Consider the following 17920-nt stretch of genomic DNA (forward strand, 5'->3'; position numbering starts at 1 on the left):
ATGGTCTTAGGTGGAGCATCTGGAACAGCGTCAGTGGAGTACATCCGGGATAGAGCATCTGCTTTTCCATTGCGCGAACCTGGTCTATAAGAGATTGTAAAATTGAATTGATTAAGGAAAAGACTCCAGCGGGCCTGCCGTGGGGTCAGGCATCTTGCTGACCTGATGAACTCAAGGTTGCGGTGATCCGTGAGGACCACGATCGGCTGTGAAGCTCCTTGCAGAAGATGTATCCACTCCTTGAAGGCGGCGATGATAGCCAGTAATTCTTTATTTCCTACATCGTAGTTCTTTTCGGCAGGAGACAGTCGCTTGGAAAGAAAAGCACAAGGATGAAGTAAATTCTTCTCACCTGTTCTTTGGGACAGTATAGCCCCGGTGGCACAGTTTGAGGCATCTACTTCAATAATGAAGGCGAGTTCCGGGTCAGGGTGGATCAGTACCGGTGCTGACGTGAACTCGGTCTTGAGCCGAGAGAATGCTTCCTGGGCTTGAAGGGACCAAATAAATGGTGTCTTCTTCTGTGTCAACAGGGTGATGGGCGAGACGATGTCAGAGAAGTTCTTGATGAAACGTCTGTAGAAGTTAGCAAATCCGATGAAACTTTGGACCTCTTTGACGTTCTTGGGGATTGGCCACTCCTGAATCGCCTTGATCTTGCTGTTATCCATACTCAGACCCTGTGGGGAAATTACATAACCTAAGAATTGGATCTCCGACTTGTGAAATTCGCATTTCCCCAGCTTGATGTACAGATGGTGTTCCCTCAACCGCTGCAAGACAGTCTTGACATGTTGCTGATGTTCCTCAATGGAGCTAGAAAAAATCAGAATGTCATCCAAATAGATTACGACAAAAAGATCAAGAATGTCTCTGAAAATATCATTTACTAGATGTTGAAAAGTTGCTGGGGCATTGCAAAGTCCAAATGGCATGACCAAATACTCAAAGTGTCCATATCGAGATCTAAATGCTGTTTTCCATTCGTCTCCAGATCTTATACGGACTAGATTGTATGCCCCGCGTAGGTCCAATTTTGAAAAGACCTTGGCCTGACGAACTCTCTCAAGAAGCTCCGGAATTAATGGCAGGGGGTAGCGGTTCTTGATGGTTACCTTGTTAATTTCCCGGTAATCAACACAGGGTCTGAGGGATCCATCCTTCTTTTTAACAAAAAACATGTGTGCACCGGCTGGAGAGGATGAGGGGCGTATAAATCCCTTAGACAGGTTCTCGTCGATATATTCTTTGAGAGTCTTGAGCTCAGGACCGGACAATGGATAAATTTTACCAAAAGGAATGGAAGCAGCAGGCAGAAGCTCGATTGGGCAGTCATAAGAGCGGTGTGGTGGTAATTTATCTGCATTCTTTTTATCGCACACATCCGAAAATTCTTTATAAACTGCCGGTAACCTTAGGTCCGATGATGGGTTGCCCGGAGATGGATCAATCGATTTCTCAGAAGTTACCTCTTTAGCTGGGAAGCGTAATCTCTTAGTCTCCCAGTCAATGATGGGATTTTGAGCCTGCAACCAGGGTAAACCCAAGATAATAGGGAAATGTGGAGAGGAAATCAGAAGGAAGGGCAATTTCTCCTGGTGATCATCTCCCATGAGGACCTTTAGTGGTTCAGTCTGCTGGTCTACGGGCCCCGAGGTCAAAGGGGACCCATCCACAGTCTCCATCAGAATTGAAGATACTCTTCTCTGTGATCAGATTCCATATTCCTTAGCAAAAGAAGTGTCCATGAAGTTACCGCTAGCCCCAGAGTCTATCATGGCGGAACTGTTCACCCAACGGGAGTCAATCCAGATCTTGATAGGAAGGTAACAATGTGAATCTTTTTTCTTATTGCAAGGGTATGAAACTGCAGAAGATAGAATAACAGCATTAATGGGTAGTATCGTTTCGGATGTAGCAGAGTTCATATCTGAAAAGTCATAATCAGGAACGGTTGCTGCAATTTCGAGTGGCCCTGATTCGGAAGTCATGGAGTATGATTCAGAGAAGTCGCGTTTTACAACGGCTGCGGTTGTCCTGCGAGAACGATTGGGGCAGTTGATAATAAAATGTCCTGACTTCCCACAGTAAAAACATAAATTCTCCTTGAAGCGAAATTCCTTCCGTTCGTCACTTACTCGACTTCGTAGGGAATTTACCTGCATCGGCTCAGGTGCGGACTCCTGAGGACTTGGGTCCGGTTTCTCCTTAGGAAGGAAAGGAAGAAGCGATTTATTGCTGCGGTTCATCTCAGACCACCTTTCTAGTTTTCGTTCGGAGATGCGAGCGTCTAGGCGAATACAGTGATTGATGAAATCACCTAGAGCAGTGGGAGCCTCCGCACGTGCAAGCTCGTCCTTGATAGAACTGGACAACCCCTTCTTAAATATTGAGTACTTTGCTGCACTATTCCAGGTGGTGTCCTGAGCCCACCTTCTAAAATCCATAGCATACTCAGTCACTGGGCGTTTACCTTGACGCAAATTCAGCAGGGCCCTCTCAGCTGTAAGGCCACGGCTCGGATCGTCAAACATCTGCCCCATGGCGGCGATAAACATATTGAAGTCGTTCAGACATGCATCCTGTGATTTCTATCAGAGGGTTTGCCCAGGCAAGAGCCTTATTAGTCAGCAACATGATGATAGTCAATACTTTTGATCGGTCCGTAGGAAACTGTGTGACATGTGCAGCAAAGTATAAACGACACTGGTTCAGAAACCCACGGTATTTGTCTCGGTCGCCACCAAACCTAAAAGGCGGTAGTTTGGGGATGGTAGGAACAGAAGCCTGAGATTGTGCCTCCAGAGCCGCAACTCGGCCACGCAATTCCTGAAGGGTCTGACTGAGCACTTGTATATCATATTTAGTCTGCCCCTCTAGGCCTTCTATTCTGTTCTTCCATGTCTGCACTTCAGCGTGTCCAGTGGCAGTGATATTTAGCTTCTTAACACGCACTTCTAAAGTCTGTGACCAAGCGGCATCCATTTTTTACGGCTTGTGTATCCTGTCACGATACTAGTGGAGACAACTGGACACTAGTGGCTAGGTCAAAGAGACTGCAGACACAATGGGTTGCTCAAGCAATATTGTATTAGTGATCTGAATGCAAAATAGCATATAAGTCCAGATAAATGTTCAGTCAATCTGATAAATGGTAATAGCAGAGTTGATACTCTGCGACACAGCAATCAAAGTCACTGAGCAATGAGGGCACAAGACACAGACTCTTGCAGAGCGGAGGAACACACTAGCTGGCTGGAGTTCTTACTTCACCGCAGGTGTAGTCAGGCAGAGGTTCCTGAAGTCAAGTGTTCAGCAATCACTCGGTCAGCAAGCAGGGATCCAGACGTGCAGGTCGACGGAGGACTCCGCCGTTAAGAGAGGACCAACAGGGATAGTAAGTCCAGGCTTGGGACTGCAGAGGCACAAGGTCCAAAACATAATACACAAGCAATGAAACAGAACAGGTGCTGGCTTTATATACAGCTTTGGCAGGAAGCAAGATGGCCGATGTAAACATCAAGATCCATGTTAACTAAGGGCAAGTCTAAAGGTACTGTCACACTAAGAGATATCGCTAGCAATATCGCTATAACTTGTGACGTTATAGCGATATTGCTAGCGATATCGCTGTGTCTGATACTTACCTCCGACCGCTCCCCCGCTGGTTATCGCTGATCGCGCGAGAACGTCCAGGACTGTTTCTCGTCGTCAGCTTCCTGCAGGGCTTCCTGCTGTGACGACGAGCGACGCGTGGAGCCGGGCGGGAGGACGTCAGGATCGCCTGGTGTGACAGGTAAGTAGCGACCCCCGACCCCAGCGATGTCGCTAGTGAGATCTGCCTGTGTGGCAGCTCACTAGCGACCACTTAGCGATGCACCAGCGATCCTGACCGCGTCATATCGCTGGTCGGGATCGCTGGTGCATCGCTAAGTGTGACAGTACCTTAAGGGCAAGAAAAAACATTCTAGGACTAGATACTGACAGTTGGATAAAGAACCTCGACTAACATCCAAACAAGTTCAAGCTGCCCTGCAATCCGAGGGTTCAACAGTGTCAACCTGTACTATCCGTCGGCGTCTGAATGAAAAGGGACTGTATGGTAGGAGACCCAGGAAGACCCCATTTCTTACCCCGAGACATAAAAAAGCCAGGCTGGAGTTTGCCAAAACTAACCTGAAAAAGCCTAAAACGTTTTGGAAGAATGTTCTCTGGTCAGATGAGACAAAAGAAGAGTTTTTTGGGCAAAGGCATCAACATAGAGTTTACAGGAGAAAAAAAGAGGCATTCAAAGAAAAGAACACGGTCCCTACAGTCAAACATGGCGGAGGTTCCCTGATGTTTTGGGGTTGCTTTGCTGCCTCTGGCACTGGACTGCTTGACCGTGTGCATGGCATTATGAAGTCTGAAGACTACCAACAAATTTTGCAGCATAATGTAGGGCCCAGTGTGAGAAAGCTGGGTCTCCCTCAGAGGTCATGGGTCTTCCAGCAGGACAATGACCCAAAACACACTTCAAAAAGCACTAGAAAATGGTTTGAGAGAAAGCACTGGAGACTTCTAAGGTGGCCAGCAATGAGTCCAGACCAGAATCCCATAGAACACCTGTGGAGAGATCTAAAAATGGCAGTTTGGAGAAGGCACCCTTCAAATATCAGGGACCTGGAGCAGTTTGCCAAAGAAGAATGGTCTAAAATTCCAGCAGAGCCTTGTAAGAAACTCATTGATGGTTAACGGAAGCGGTTGGTCGCAGTTATTTTGGCTAAAGGTTGTGCAACCAAGTATTAGGCTGAGGGTGCCAAAACTTTTGTCTGGCCCATTTTTGGAGTTTTGTGTGAAATGATCAATGTTTTGCTTTTCGCTTCATTCTCTTTTGTGTTTTTTCATTTAAGACAAATTAAATGAAGATAATAATACCAAAGAATTTGTGTTTGCAATCATTTTCAGGAAGAAACTGAATATAATCTGACAAAATTGCAGGGGTGTCAATACTTTTGGCCACAACTGTACATGTGAATTGCAATGCAGTAGACCAGCAATAAAACTACTTAGTATTCAAGTATCACAAAGGGGTTAAGTAAAAAAAAAGTTAAGTAAAAAGTCAAAGTACAACATAAATAACAAGAAATGCATTTTAAATGGAAGAACATGTTCTATGTAAAAGCAAAAACAATAATAAAAAAGACACGTTTGGTATTGACACGTGTGGAACAACCAAAATGGTAAAATGTTAACACTATTAAATCCTTATGGTTAACGCTGTGAAAGAATAAAGAACAAACACAGCTAAAACGCTAATTTTTCATCATACTCCCAATCCAAAAAAGTACTAAGATGTGGTTAAAAAGTCATATGTAGAGAACAATGGTATGAATGAAAAATGAAAAGTATGGATAACAAAACGTAAAAACATATAAACTGCAATAAAAAATAGTATTTACCCCAAAATGGTACCAATAAAATCTTCAACTCATTCACAAAAATCAAGTCCTCGCCCAGGTCCGTCATCAACAGAAATATAGTATCTTTGGCGTGCTGGAATACTATGTTTGAGTTGACGTGGCATTATGTCTCACGGCTGTTCGACATCTGCAAAACATGCAGGGATTGTCTAACAACAGGCAATCCCTTTGGGTGTTGCGGCTGTTGAACAGCCATGAGACACACTGACACAGCGACTCCAAACAAAGTATACGCGCACGCTGAAGATACTTTATTAGCACACGAACGGGCTCAGATAACACTTTATCCTGGCATGCTCCCTTATCACTATTTAGGAGAAAAAAAAATTAACTGCACCCATAGATGAACTCTCAGAGAGGCGTAATTTCTGAGAAGGGGTGATTTTTTTTTTCCTTTTTTTGCTTAGAAGCTCTACAAATGAAGTATGCAAGCTATTCCAGAAAACTCTCCAGTTCAAAGCCAAATGGCGCTCCTTCTCTTCTTAGCCTTGCCATGTGCCCAAGCAGTAGTTTCAGACCACAAATGGGGTACTGCTGGAATCAGGAGAATTTGTGCAAAAACATTTAGGGTCCATTTTCTCCCTTTAAATATTGGGAAAATGAGAACACTGGGAAAAAAACATTTTAGTGGAAAATATGTAATTTATTAAATCTTCACAGCATAATGGTATACAGATTTGTAAAACATCACTTTCACTGCCCCCTTAAATGGGTTGTGCCACCATAAAGGATACATTTAATTAAGCATAAAATGTGTACATTAATGTTTTTGCAATTTACAGTCAATAAAATGATGCTCTGTTCAAAAAATATCAACCTTTCATCTTCTGAAAATGGGCCATCTGGCATTATTCCTTCTGCGAGCTTTATCCGTCCATCCCAGTGGCCGATCAGCTGGTGAGGCATGCGCAGTTCCTATCATCATCATAAAAAAGAGTTCCTCCATGTCCCCACATTCAGCATGCACAACGAATGCGACATGCTCCTAATGTAAGATGCCCAAGCGAGGTAGTCATGGGCGAGCTTCCGTTCCCACTCACTCCGGCATCCTGCAGACAACACATGTCCCTGTCCTTGTGTACTGCTGTGTGTGGGGTGCATCACACTTCAGCACTGCAGGTCTCCATGGGCTCCAAGCTTTCCTCTTCTGGAACCTCAGCAATAATAACTCCAGATGACACGGATTCCATAAAATCAAATAAACTTTTATTTGAAAAATGGCAGTATTTACAAACAGACATACAGGATAAGGCCCGACGGGTTGTTGTCTTTCCCACAGGTACAGGACACAACTTCAGCCCTGGTTCTCGGTATGAGTAGAATATGCCTCTTGTTATCTTCCCTAGCACTAGGAATTAGGCTGTGTGCACACGCTGCGGATTTTGCTGCGGTTCCGCAGCGGTTTTGGCCGCTGCGGACCCGCAGCAGTTTCTGCTGCGGTGTACAGTACCATGATTCCCTATGGGAATCAAAAACCGCAGTGCAGACGGTGCGGAATTTTCCGCGCGGATTATCTGCAGTTTTCAATCCGCAGAAAGAATTGACATGTCAATTCTTTCTGCGGATTCTCCTGCGGTTTGCCATCTCCTCCATTTGAGGAGATGGAAAACCGCAGGGCAAAACCGCAGAGCAATCCGCAGGTGAAACCGCAGGTCTTTTGACCTGCGGTTTCACCTGCGGATTTTACAAAATCCGCGCGGATGAATCCGCACCTAATCCGCAGCGTGTGCACACAGCCTTATTCTCTAATTGTAGCAGTATATTTAGATTCCATCTCACTTTGCATCTGAAAGCTTTAGTCCAGTATCTCCTGCAGCTTTGCAGAAGGAGTGTGCCCCTGAGCCCCGACATCTATCTCGAGATTCCCAGGCTGCAAAGGGGACTCAAGCGGATGGGTTCTCTGGCAATCCACTGCCCCGAATTTTAGGCCCAAGCAGCCCAGTGCTGGAGACTGCTGCTGACAGTTCACACTACTGTCACTCAACTGTTTGACACTTCCAGTTCCTGACACTAAGTCTATGTGCGCACGTTGCATATTTGCTTGCAGAAATTTCTGCAAGGTTTCTGCATCTCTTGGCATAAAAATGCAGTGTAAAATCTGCGTGTTTTTTATGCGTTTTTTATGTGGATTTTCATGCGTTTTTTTAATTCCATAGAACTAAATAAAGATATATTATTTAAAAAGAAGAATTGTGATGTTACTTCCTTGTTCAACCTCCTCTTTTTTCATTCTCCATTGTCCATTGAAGAACATAATATCATTACATATCATGTTTAAATTTATAATGTTTACACACAAAACAAATATAAGTGAATATACAGTATATATATATACTGCTCAAAAAAATAAAAGGAACACTAGACAATGCAATGTATTGTTTAGTGTCCCCTTTATTTTTTGAGCAGTATATATACACTACCCGTCAAAAGTTTGGGGTCACCCAGACAATTTTGTGTTTTCCATAAAAACTCATACTTTTATTAATGAAATGAGTTGCCAAATGAATTTAAAATCTATAAATACTAGAGTTAGGACTGTCCCACAAGGGTTGCCTTGACGTGGCGGGATGGCTTGTACATTATTTTGATGAAAACTATGTTTACTAAATACCCTTATTATTATTTTTACCTTTATGCATTATTTGCAGTTTATTTTCTATTTTTTTATTTTAGGATATTTGTGTTTTTTGTTTTTGTTTTCTCTGAATTTAAAACCTAGTCCAGACATTGACAAGGTTCGAAAAACTTTTTTATTTGAAATAATAATTTTCTTCTTCAAACTTTGCTTTTGTCAAAGAATGCTCCCTTTGCTGCAATTACAGCATTTCAGACCTTTGGCATTCTAGCAGTTAATTTGCTGAGGTAATCTGGAGAAATTTCCCCCCATGCTTCCAGAAGCCCCTCCCACAAGTTGGTTTGGCTTGAGGGGCACTTTTTGCGTACCATACGGTCAAGCTGCTCCCACAACAGCTCAATGGGGTTGAGATCTGATGGCTGCGCTGGCCACTCCATTACAGATAGAATCCCAGTTGCCTGCTTCTTCCCTAAATAGTTCTTACATAATTTGGGGGTGTGCTTTGGGTCATTGTCTTGATGTAGGATGAAATTGGTTCCAATCAAGCGCTGTCCACAGGGTATGGCATGGCATTGCAAAATGGAGTGATAGCCTTCCTTATTCAAAATCCCTTTTACTTTGTACAAATCTCCCACTTTACCAGCACCAAAGCAACCCCAGACCATCACATTACCTCCACCATGCTTGACAGATGGCGTCAGGCACTCTTCCAGCATCTTTTCAGTTGTTCTGCATCTCACAAATGTTCTTCTGTGTGATCCAAACACCTCACATTTAGATTCGTCTGTCCATAACACTTTTTTCCAATATTCCTCTGTCCAATGTCTGTGTTCTTTTGCCCATATTAATCTTTTCCTTTTATTAGCCAGTCTCAGAAATGGCTTTTCTTTGCCACTCTGCCCTGAAGGCCAGCATCCCGGAGTCGCCTCTTCACTGTAGACGTTGACACTGGCGTTTTGGATGTACTATTTAATGAAGCTGCCAGTTGAGGACCTGTGAGGCATCGATTTCTCAAACTACAGACTCTGATGTACTTGTCTTGTTGCTCAGTTCTGCAGCGGGGCCTCCCACTTCTCTTTCTACTCTGGTTAGAGCCTGTTTGTACTCTCCTCTGAAGGGAGTAGTACACACCGCTGTAGGAAATCTTCAGTTTCTTGGCAATTTCTCGCATGGAATAGCCTTCATTTTTAAGAAAAAGAATAGACTGTTGAGTTTCACATGAAAGTTCTTTTTTCCTGGCTGTTTTGAGAGTTTAATGGAACCAACAAATGTAATGCTCCAGATTCTCAACTAGCTCAAAGGAAGGTCAGGTTTATAGCTTCTCTAATCAGCCAAACTGTTTTCAGCTGTGTTAGCATACTTGCACAAGGGTTTTCAAAGGTATTCTAACCATCTATTAGCCTTCTTACACAGCAAACACAAAGTACCATAAGAACACTGGAGTGATGGTTGTTGGAAATGGGGCTTTATATACCTATAAAGATATTGCATTACAAACCAGACGTTTGCAGCTAGAATAGTCATTTTCCACATTAACAATGTATAGAGTGTATTTCTGAATCATTTAATGTTAGCTTCATTGGAATGAACTGTGTTTTTCGTTCAAAAGTAAGGAGATTTCTAAATGACCCTAAACTTTTGAACGGTAATGTGTCTTCCGTGGGCGGCAAGGTCTTTTTGCATTGATGAGTTCCCCAGTTCTTTCTTTCTTTCTCAGGATGTACCAAACTGTAGATTTTGCCACTCCTAATGTTGTAGCAATTTCTCGGATGGGTTTTTTTCTGTTTTTGCAGCTTAAGGATGGCTTGTTTCACCTGCATGGAGAGCTCCTTTGACCGCATGTTTCCTTCACAGCAAAACCTTCCAAATGCAAGCACCACACCTCAAATCAACTCCAGGCCTTTTATTTGCTTAATTGAGAATGACCTAATGAAGGGATTGCCCACACCTGTCCATGAAATAGCCTTGGAGTTAACTGTCCAATTACTTTTGGTCCCTTTAAAAACAGGGTGGCACATGTTAAGGAGCTGAAACTCCTAAACCCTTCATCCAATTTTAATGTGGATACCCTCAAATGAAAGCTGAAAGTCTGAACTTCAACTGCATCAGAATTGTTTTGTTTAAAATTCATTGTGGTAATGTCTAGAACCAAAATTAGAAAAATGTTCTTTCTGTCCAAATATATATGGACCTAACTGTGTATGTATATATATATATATATATATATATATATCAAAAAAAGGGCAGCACTACTAAAATTATACAATTGGTGCAAAACCTATTCAGCAGTGTCCAAACAACCGAGTTAATAAATAAAAAAAAATAGCCAAAGATAAAGAAGGGTCACCGTTGAAACGTCGCCATCTGACGATCAGTAAAGTATCCACTTTTTTCACATTTAATTTGGAGTGCTGCCTATTTTTTTTTGTTTATATATATATATATATATATATATATATATATATATATATATATGTAATACCAAGCCCAAGGTATAGTAATGAACAGGTGTCAGACAGATACCCTCATTAATAAAACGGTACATAGAGAGTAAAATAAAGACACACAGACACACACGCACACACCAGCCTATGTAGGAGCATTACATAACCTACATACAGCATGCTGTAACAAAACAGCAACTGTCAGAAATCTGCGTGAAATGCAATATCTGTTTATTTTTCAAAAAATTGCGTGGGCTCCCGTCGGTCATTACAGTTAACAATGCCTAAGCTAAACTGTAGCCCCAGTGAGTGTTACCCTTTTATAACATACATATGCTGATGACACTCAGATCTACATCTCCTGCCCTGATGTTATCTTTCTGTTGTCCAGATTCCCAGAGTGTCTATCAGCCATATCCTCCTTCTTCTCATCATGCGTCCTAAAGCAGAATTTGTACAAAACTGAACTCATCATCTTTCCTTCATCTCATCTAACTCCCCTACCCAATTTATCTATCACAATAAATGATATCACGCTTTTCCCTGTACCGCAAGCCCGCTGCCTCAGAGTAACCCTCGACTCTGCCCTGTTCTTAAAACTGCACATCCAAGCTCTTTCCACCTCTTGCCAGCTCCAATTCAAAAATACTTCCAGAAAATGTCAATTACCTTGAATCTAAATGTTACTGCATGCCCTCATTATCTCCCATCTTGACTACTGCAATATTCTCCTCTATGGCCTGCCCCCTCTCACACCTCTCCAGTCCATCCTTAATTCTGCTGCCCAACAAATCCAGCTTTCTCCTTGCTACTCCTCAGCTTGTCCTCTCTGCAAATCCCTTCACTAGCTCCTTATTTCCCAACGTAGCCAGGTTAAACTACTAACATTGATCTATAAAGCCATCCATAATCTGTCTCCACCTCATATCTCTGAGCTAATCTCCTGATATCTTCCAACACATAATCTCTGGTCCTTTCAAGATCTCTTCCTCTCCTCCACATTTATACATTCCTCACGTAACCACCTCCAAGGTTTCTCTTGTGTATCCCCCATTCTCTGGAATTCTGAATACACGTCTGATTATCCACCACATTCGGAACTTTCAGACAGAACTTGAAAACGCATCCCTTCAAGAAAGCTTACAGCCTGCAATGACCCAACTGCCACTCCACCACCAATGGAACTGCTGCAACCCCCGACCTACTGTCTACTTCCCCATTATCCTATAGAATTTAAGTCCGCAAGGGCAGGGTCCTCTCCCATCAGTACCAGTCTATCATTTTTAGTTTGTATACTGCAAACTATATTTGAATCTGTTACCCCTCCTCATTTACAGCACCATGGAATCAATGGTGGTCTAAAATTAAATAATATATTTAAAATTTAATTTGTATCCAAGGGGGACATCTTCGTAATCTTCTGGGATAGTTTCTAAGAAAAGAAGAATGCGGTGATGATTGTTTTAACTTCATACAGTAACTATCTATGACATTTATCTGAAGAGTAGGTGAAAAATAAGGAGGCACACGATACTTTAAGGCTACTTTCACACATCAGGTTTTTTCTGACAGGCTGGATCCGGCTCTTTTTTCAAAAACCGGATCCGGCGAAAACTGCCGCTGGATCCGGTTTTGTGTCATTGAATTGTATTAGCGCCGGATTGCGCCTCATGGCCTTCCAGTTCTTCCGGTTTCCGTTGGATCCGGCTAAATGTTTCATTCCGGCGTCCGGAAAAAAAAAGTTTCTTGTAACGTTTTTTTGTCTGCGGCAAAGAAATGTAAAGCGCCGGATCCGGCGCTTACAGTCTTTTGCTACAATGGTAGTCTATGGGCACCGGAATGCGCCGGATCCGGAAAAAGCCAGATGTGGCCACCGGATCCGGCTTTTACGTCTGAGCATGCTCAGATCCCATTGCCCAGCCCCCAGAGAACATATATAAACATTGCCAGTGAGGCACTCATCCATCCATTATCATGCAGCCAGCCAGAGGAGCCAGCCACAGAGGAGCCAGCCACAGAGGATCCAGCCACAGAGGATCCAGCCACAGAGCGGTGCCAGCCACAGAGCGTGTCCAGCAACCGCAAAGCCAGGCCAGCCAGCAGCCACAGGGCTTAGGCCAGCCAGCAGCCGCAGAGCCAGTCCAGCCACCAGTCACAGAGCCAGGCCAGCCAGCAGTCGCAGATTCAGGCCAACCACCAGCCACAGATCAGCCACCAACCACAGAGCAGCCAGCAGCCGCAGAGCCAGGCCAGCCAGCAGCCGTCGAGCATCCAGCAGCCACAGAGCGAGGCCAGCCACACATGTTGTCTTCTTCTGGGAGCCCTCCCTCGCGTCGTCCACGCTTAGAGGTAAAAAAAAGTTTTTTTTTGTTTTTTTTTTATTTATGTCTATATCACACTCCATGTGTGATATGCCATCTAAGAGCACATTGTCCCTTTTACTGCACTGGCTATTTGGCACAATACCAGTGATCCATTTTGTGTCCCCCATATTTGTGCCATCTAGATGTTAACCCCTTCCTGACATCCGACATACTATCCCGTCCATGGGACCCGGGCCCCTATGCCCATGGACGGGATAGTACGTCTACCACGATCAGCGGCGCCCACCTGGTGAGCGCCGCTGATCGCGGCCGGGTGTCAGCTGTTTATCACAGCTGACACCCGGCACTATGTGTCAGGGGCGGTCACGGACCGCCCCCGACATGTTAACCCCTTGCACACCGCGATCAAACATGATCGCGGTGTACCGGGAGTTAAAGGGAAGCATCGGCAGGGAGGGGGCTCCCTCCGTGCTTCCCTGAGCCCCCCACGGCAGCGCAATGTGCAGCGCTGCTGCGGGGGTCTCCTTTCCTCCAGGCCCCCGAATCCAAGATGGCGACGGGGGCCTGGAGGAAGCTGGCTTCCTCAGTGCCTGCAAAGCGCAGGCAAGAGGAAGTCTTCTTCAATGCCTGTGACAGATTGCTGATCTGTCACAGTGATCTGTGATGTGACAGATCAGCGATCTGTCACAGGACAGTGATGTCCCACCTGGGACTATGTAATAAAGTAAAAAAAAAATTAAAAAAAAGTGTAAAAATAATTTAAAAAAAATCGCCAAATAAATTAGTAAAAAAAAAAAAATTATTCTCCAATAAATTCATTTTTTGAAAATAAAAAAAACCCAAAACAATAAAAGTACACATATTAGGTATCGCCGCGTCCATAACGACCCGCCCTATAAAACTGTCCCATTAGTTAACCCCTTTAGTGAACCCCTTAAAAAATAAAAATGAAAAACGAAGCAAAAAATAATGATTTATTATCATACCGCGAAACAAAAAGTGTAATAACGCGCGATCAAAAAGACGCATATAAATATCCATGGTACCGCTGAAAACGTCATCTTGTCCCGCAAAAAACGAGCTGCCACACAGCATCATCAGCGAAAAAATAAAAAAGTTATAGCTCGCAGAATAAAGCGATGCAAAAATAATTATTTTTTATATAAAATAGTTTTCATTGCATAAAACCGACAAAACATAAAAAAGACCTAAATGAGGTATCGCTGTAACCGTACTGACCCGAAGAATAAAACCGCTTTATCAATTTTACCGCACGCGGAACGGTGTAAACGCACTCCCCCAAAAGAAATTAATGAAACGCTGTTTTTTGTTCATTCTGCGTCCCAAAAATCGGAATAAAAAGCGATCAAAAAATGTCACGTGCCCAAAAATGGTACCAATAAAAACGTCAACTCGTCCCGCAAAAAATAAGACCTCACATGACTCAGTGGGTCAAAATACGGAAAAATTAGAGCTCTCAATATGTGGTGATGCAAAAACTATTTTTAGAATAAAAAGCGTCTTTCAGCGTGCGACAGCTGTCAAAAATAAAAACCGCCATAAATAGTAAATCAAACCCCCCCCGTTATCACCCCCTTAGTAAGGGAAAAATAATAAAATTAAAAAAATGTATTTATTTCCATTTTTCCATTAGGGTTAGGGTTAGGGCTAGGGTTAGGGCTAGGGTTAGGGCTAGGGTTAGGGTTTGGGCTAGGGTTAGGGTTAGGGTTAGGGCTAGGGTTAGGGTTAGGGCTAGGGTTAGGGTTAGGGCTAGGGTTAGGGCTGAGATTAGGGTTAGGGGTGTGTTGGGGTTCGGGTTGGAGTTAGAATTGGGGGCTTCCACTGTTTGGGCACATCAGGGGCTCTCCAAATGCAACATTGCATCTGATCTCAATTCCAGCCAATTCTGAGTTGAAAAAGTCATATGGTGTTCCTTCCCTTCCAAGCTCTGCCATGCGCCCAAACAGTGTTTTACCCCCACATGTAGGGTATCAGCCTACTCAGGACAAATTGCAAAACAATTTTTGGGGTCCAATTTCTCCTGTTACCCTTAGGAAAATAAAAAATTGGGGGCAAAAATATCATTTTTGTGGAAAAAAATGATTTTTTTATTTTCACGTCCGAGCGTTATAAACTTCTGTGAAGCACTTGGGGGTTCAAAGTGCTCACTACACATCTAGATAAGTTCCGTGGGGGGGTCTAGTGTCCAAAATGGGGTCACTTGTTGGGAGTTTCAATAGTTTAGCTACATCAGGGGCTCTCCAAACGCACATGACACCCGCAGACCATTCCATCAAAGTCTGCATTCCAAAATGACACTGCTTCCCTTCCGAGCCCCGACATGTGTCCATACAGTAGTTTTCTCCCACATATGGGGTGTCAGCGTACTCATGACAAATTGGACAACAACTTTTGTGGTCCAATTTCTCCTGTTACCCTTGGGAACTTAAAAAAAATTGGGGACTAATTGATCATGTTTGTGGAAAAAATACGATTTTTTTATTTTCTTGCCCGGGCATTATAAACTTCTGTGAAGCCCTTGGGGGTTCAAAGTGCTCACCACACATCTAGATAAGTTCCTTAGGGGTTCTTGTTTCCAAAATGGGGTCATTTGTGGGTGTTTCCACTGTTTAGGTACATTAGGGGCTCTCCAAAGGCAACATGACACCCGCAGACCATTCCATCAAAGTCTGCATTCCAAAACGTCACTACTTCCCTTCTGAGCCCTGACGTGTGTCCATACAGTAGTTTTCTCCCACGTATGGGGTGTCAGCGTACTCAGGACAAATTCGACAACAACTTTTGGGGTTCAATTTCTCCTGTTACCCTTGGGAAAATAAAAAAATTGGGGACTAATTGATCATGTTTGTGGAAAAAATACGATTTTTTTATTTTCATGCCCTGGCATTATAAACTTCTGTGAAGCCCTTGGGGGTTCAAAGTGCTCACCTCACATCTAGATAAGTTCCTTAGGGGGTCTAGTTTTCAAAATGGGGTCATTTGTGGGGGGTTTCCACTGTTTAGGTACATTAGGGGCTCTCCAAAGGCAACATGACACCCGCAGACCATTCCATCAATGTCTGCATTCCAAAACGTCACTACTTCCCTTCCGATCCCCGACGTGTGCCCATACAGTAGTTTTCTCCCACATATGGGGTATCAGCATACTCAGGACAAATTGGACAACAACTTTTGGGGTCCAATTTCTCCTGTTACCCTTGGGAAAATAAAAAAATTGGGGACTAATAGATCATGTTTGTGGAAAAAATACAAATTTTTTATTTTCAAGCCCTGGCGTTATAAACTTCTGTGAAGCACTGGGGGGTTCAACGTGCTCACCACACATCTAGATAAGTTCCTTGGGGGGTCTAGTTTACAAAATGGTGTCATTTGTGGGGGGTTTCCACTGTTTAGGTACATCAGGGGTTTTCCAATCGCGACATGGTGTCCGATCTCAATTCCAGCCAAAAACGTCAAATGGCGCTGCTTCCCTTCCGAGCTCTGCCATGCGCCCAAATAGTGGTTTACCCCCACATGTGGGGTATCAGCGTACTCAGGACAAATTGCACAATAACTTTTAGGGTGCTGTTACCCTTGGAAAAATAAGAATTGAGGGTGAAAAGATCATTTTTGTGGAAAAAATATGATTTTTTAATTGTACGGCTTTATGTTATAAACTTCTGTGAAGCCCTTGAGGGTTCAAAGTGCTCAACACACATCTAGATAAGTTCCTTAGGGGGTCTAGTTTCCAAAATGGTGTCATTTGTGGGGGGTTTCCACTGTTTAGGTACATCAGGGGTTTTCCAATCGCGACATGGTGTCCGATCTCAATTCCAGCCAAAAACGTCAAATGGCGCTGCTTCCCTTCCGAGCTCTGCCATGCGCCCAAATAGTGGTTTACCCCCACATGTGGGGTATCAGCGTACTCAGGACAAATTGCACAATAACTTTTAGGGTGCTGTTACCCTTGGAAAAATAAGAATTGAGGGTGAAAAGATCATTTTTGTGGAAAAAATATGATTTTTTAATTGTACGGCTTTATGTTATAAACTTCTGTGAAACCCTTGGGGGTTCAAAGTTCTCACCACACATCTAGATAAGTTCCTTAGGGGGTCTAGTTTCCAAAATGGTGTCATTTGTGGGGGGGTTCCACTGTTTAGGTACATCAGGGACTCTCCAAACGTGACATGGCGTCCGATCTGAATTCCAGCCAATTTTGCATTGAAAAAGTCAAACGGCGCTCCTTCCATTCTGAGCTCTGCCATGCGCCGAAACAGTCGTTCCCCCCACAAATCAGGTATCAGCGTACTCAGGACAAGTTGCACAATAACTTTTGCAGTCCAATTTCTCCTGTTACCCTTGGTAAAATAAAAAAAATTGAACCTGAAGTATTTTTTTTGTGAAAAAAGTTAGATGTTCCTTTTTTTTTTAATATTCAAAAAAATTCCTGTGACGCACCTAAAGGGTTAATAAACTTCTTGAATGTGGTTTTGAGCACCTTAAGGGGTGCAGTTTTTAGAATGGTGTCACTTTTGGGTATTTTCTATCATATAGACCCCTCAAAGTGGCTTCAAATGTGATGTGGTCCTAAAAATAAAATGGTGTTGTAAAAATGAGAAATCGCTGGTCAACTTTTAACCCTTATAACTTCCTAACAAAAAAAAATTTTGGTTCCAAAATTGTGCTTATGTAAAGTAAACATGTGGGAAATGTTAGTTATCAAGTTTTTTGTGTGCCGTATCTCTGTGATTTAAGGGCATAAAAATTCAAAGTTGGAAAATTGCGAAATTTTCAAAATTTTTGCCAAATTTCCATTTTTTTCACAAATAAACGCAACTTATTTGAATGAAATTTTACCACTAACATGAAGAACAATATGTCACGAGAAAACATTGTCAGAATCACCGGGATCCATGGAAGCGTTCCAGAGTTATGACCTCATAAAGGTACAGTGGTCAGAATTGTAAAAATTGGCCCAGTCATGAACGTGCAAACCTCCCAGAGTCGGCATGAGCAAACAGCCTGTCAACATGGGGTAAGCAACTTTTTTTTTTTTTAACCCCTTCACCCCCAAGGGTGGTTTGCACGTTCATGACCGGGCCAATTTTTACAATT

The sequence above is a fragment of the Dendrobates tinctorius genome, unplaced genomic scaffold, assembly GCF_039654945.1.
Source record: "Dendrobates tinctorius isolate UK_male_01 unplaced genomic scaffold, ASM3965494v1 ptg000022l, whole genome shotgun sequence".
Classification (NCBI taxonomy): Eukaryota; Metazoa; Chordata; class Amphibia; order Anura; family Dendrobatidae; genus Dendrobates; species Dendrobates tinctorius.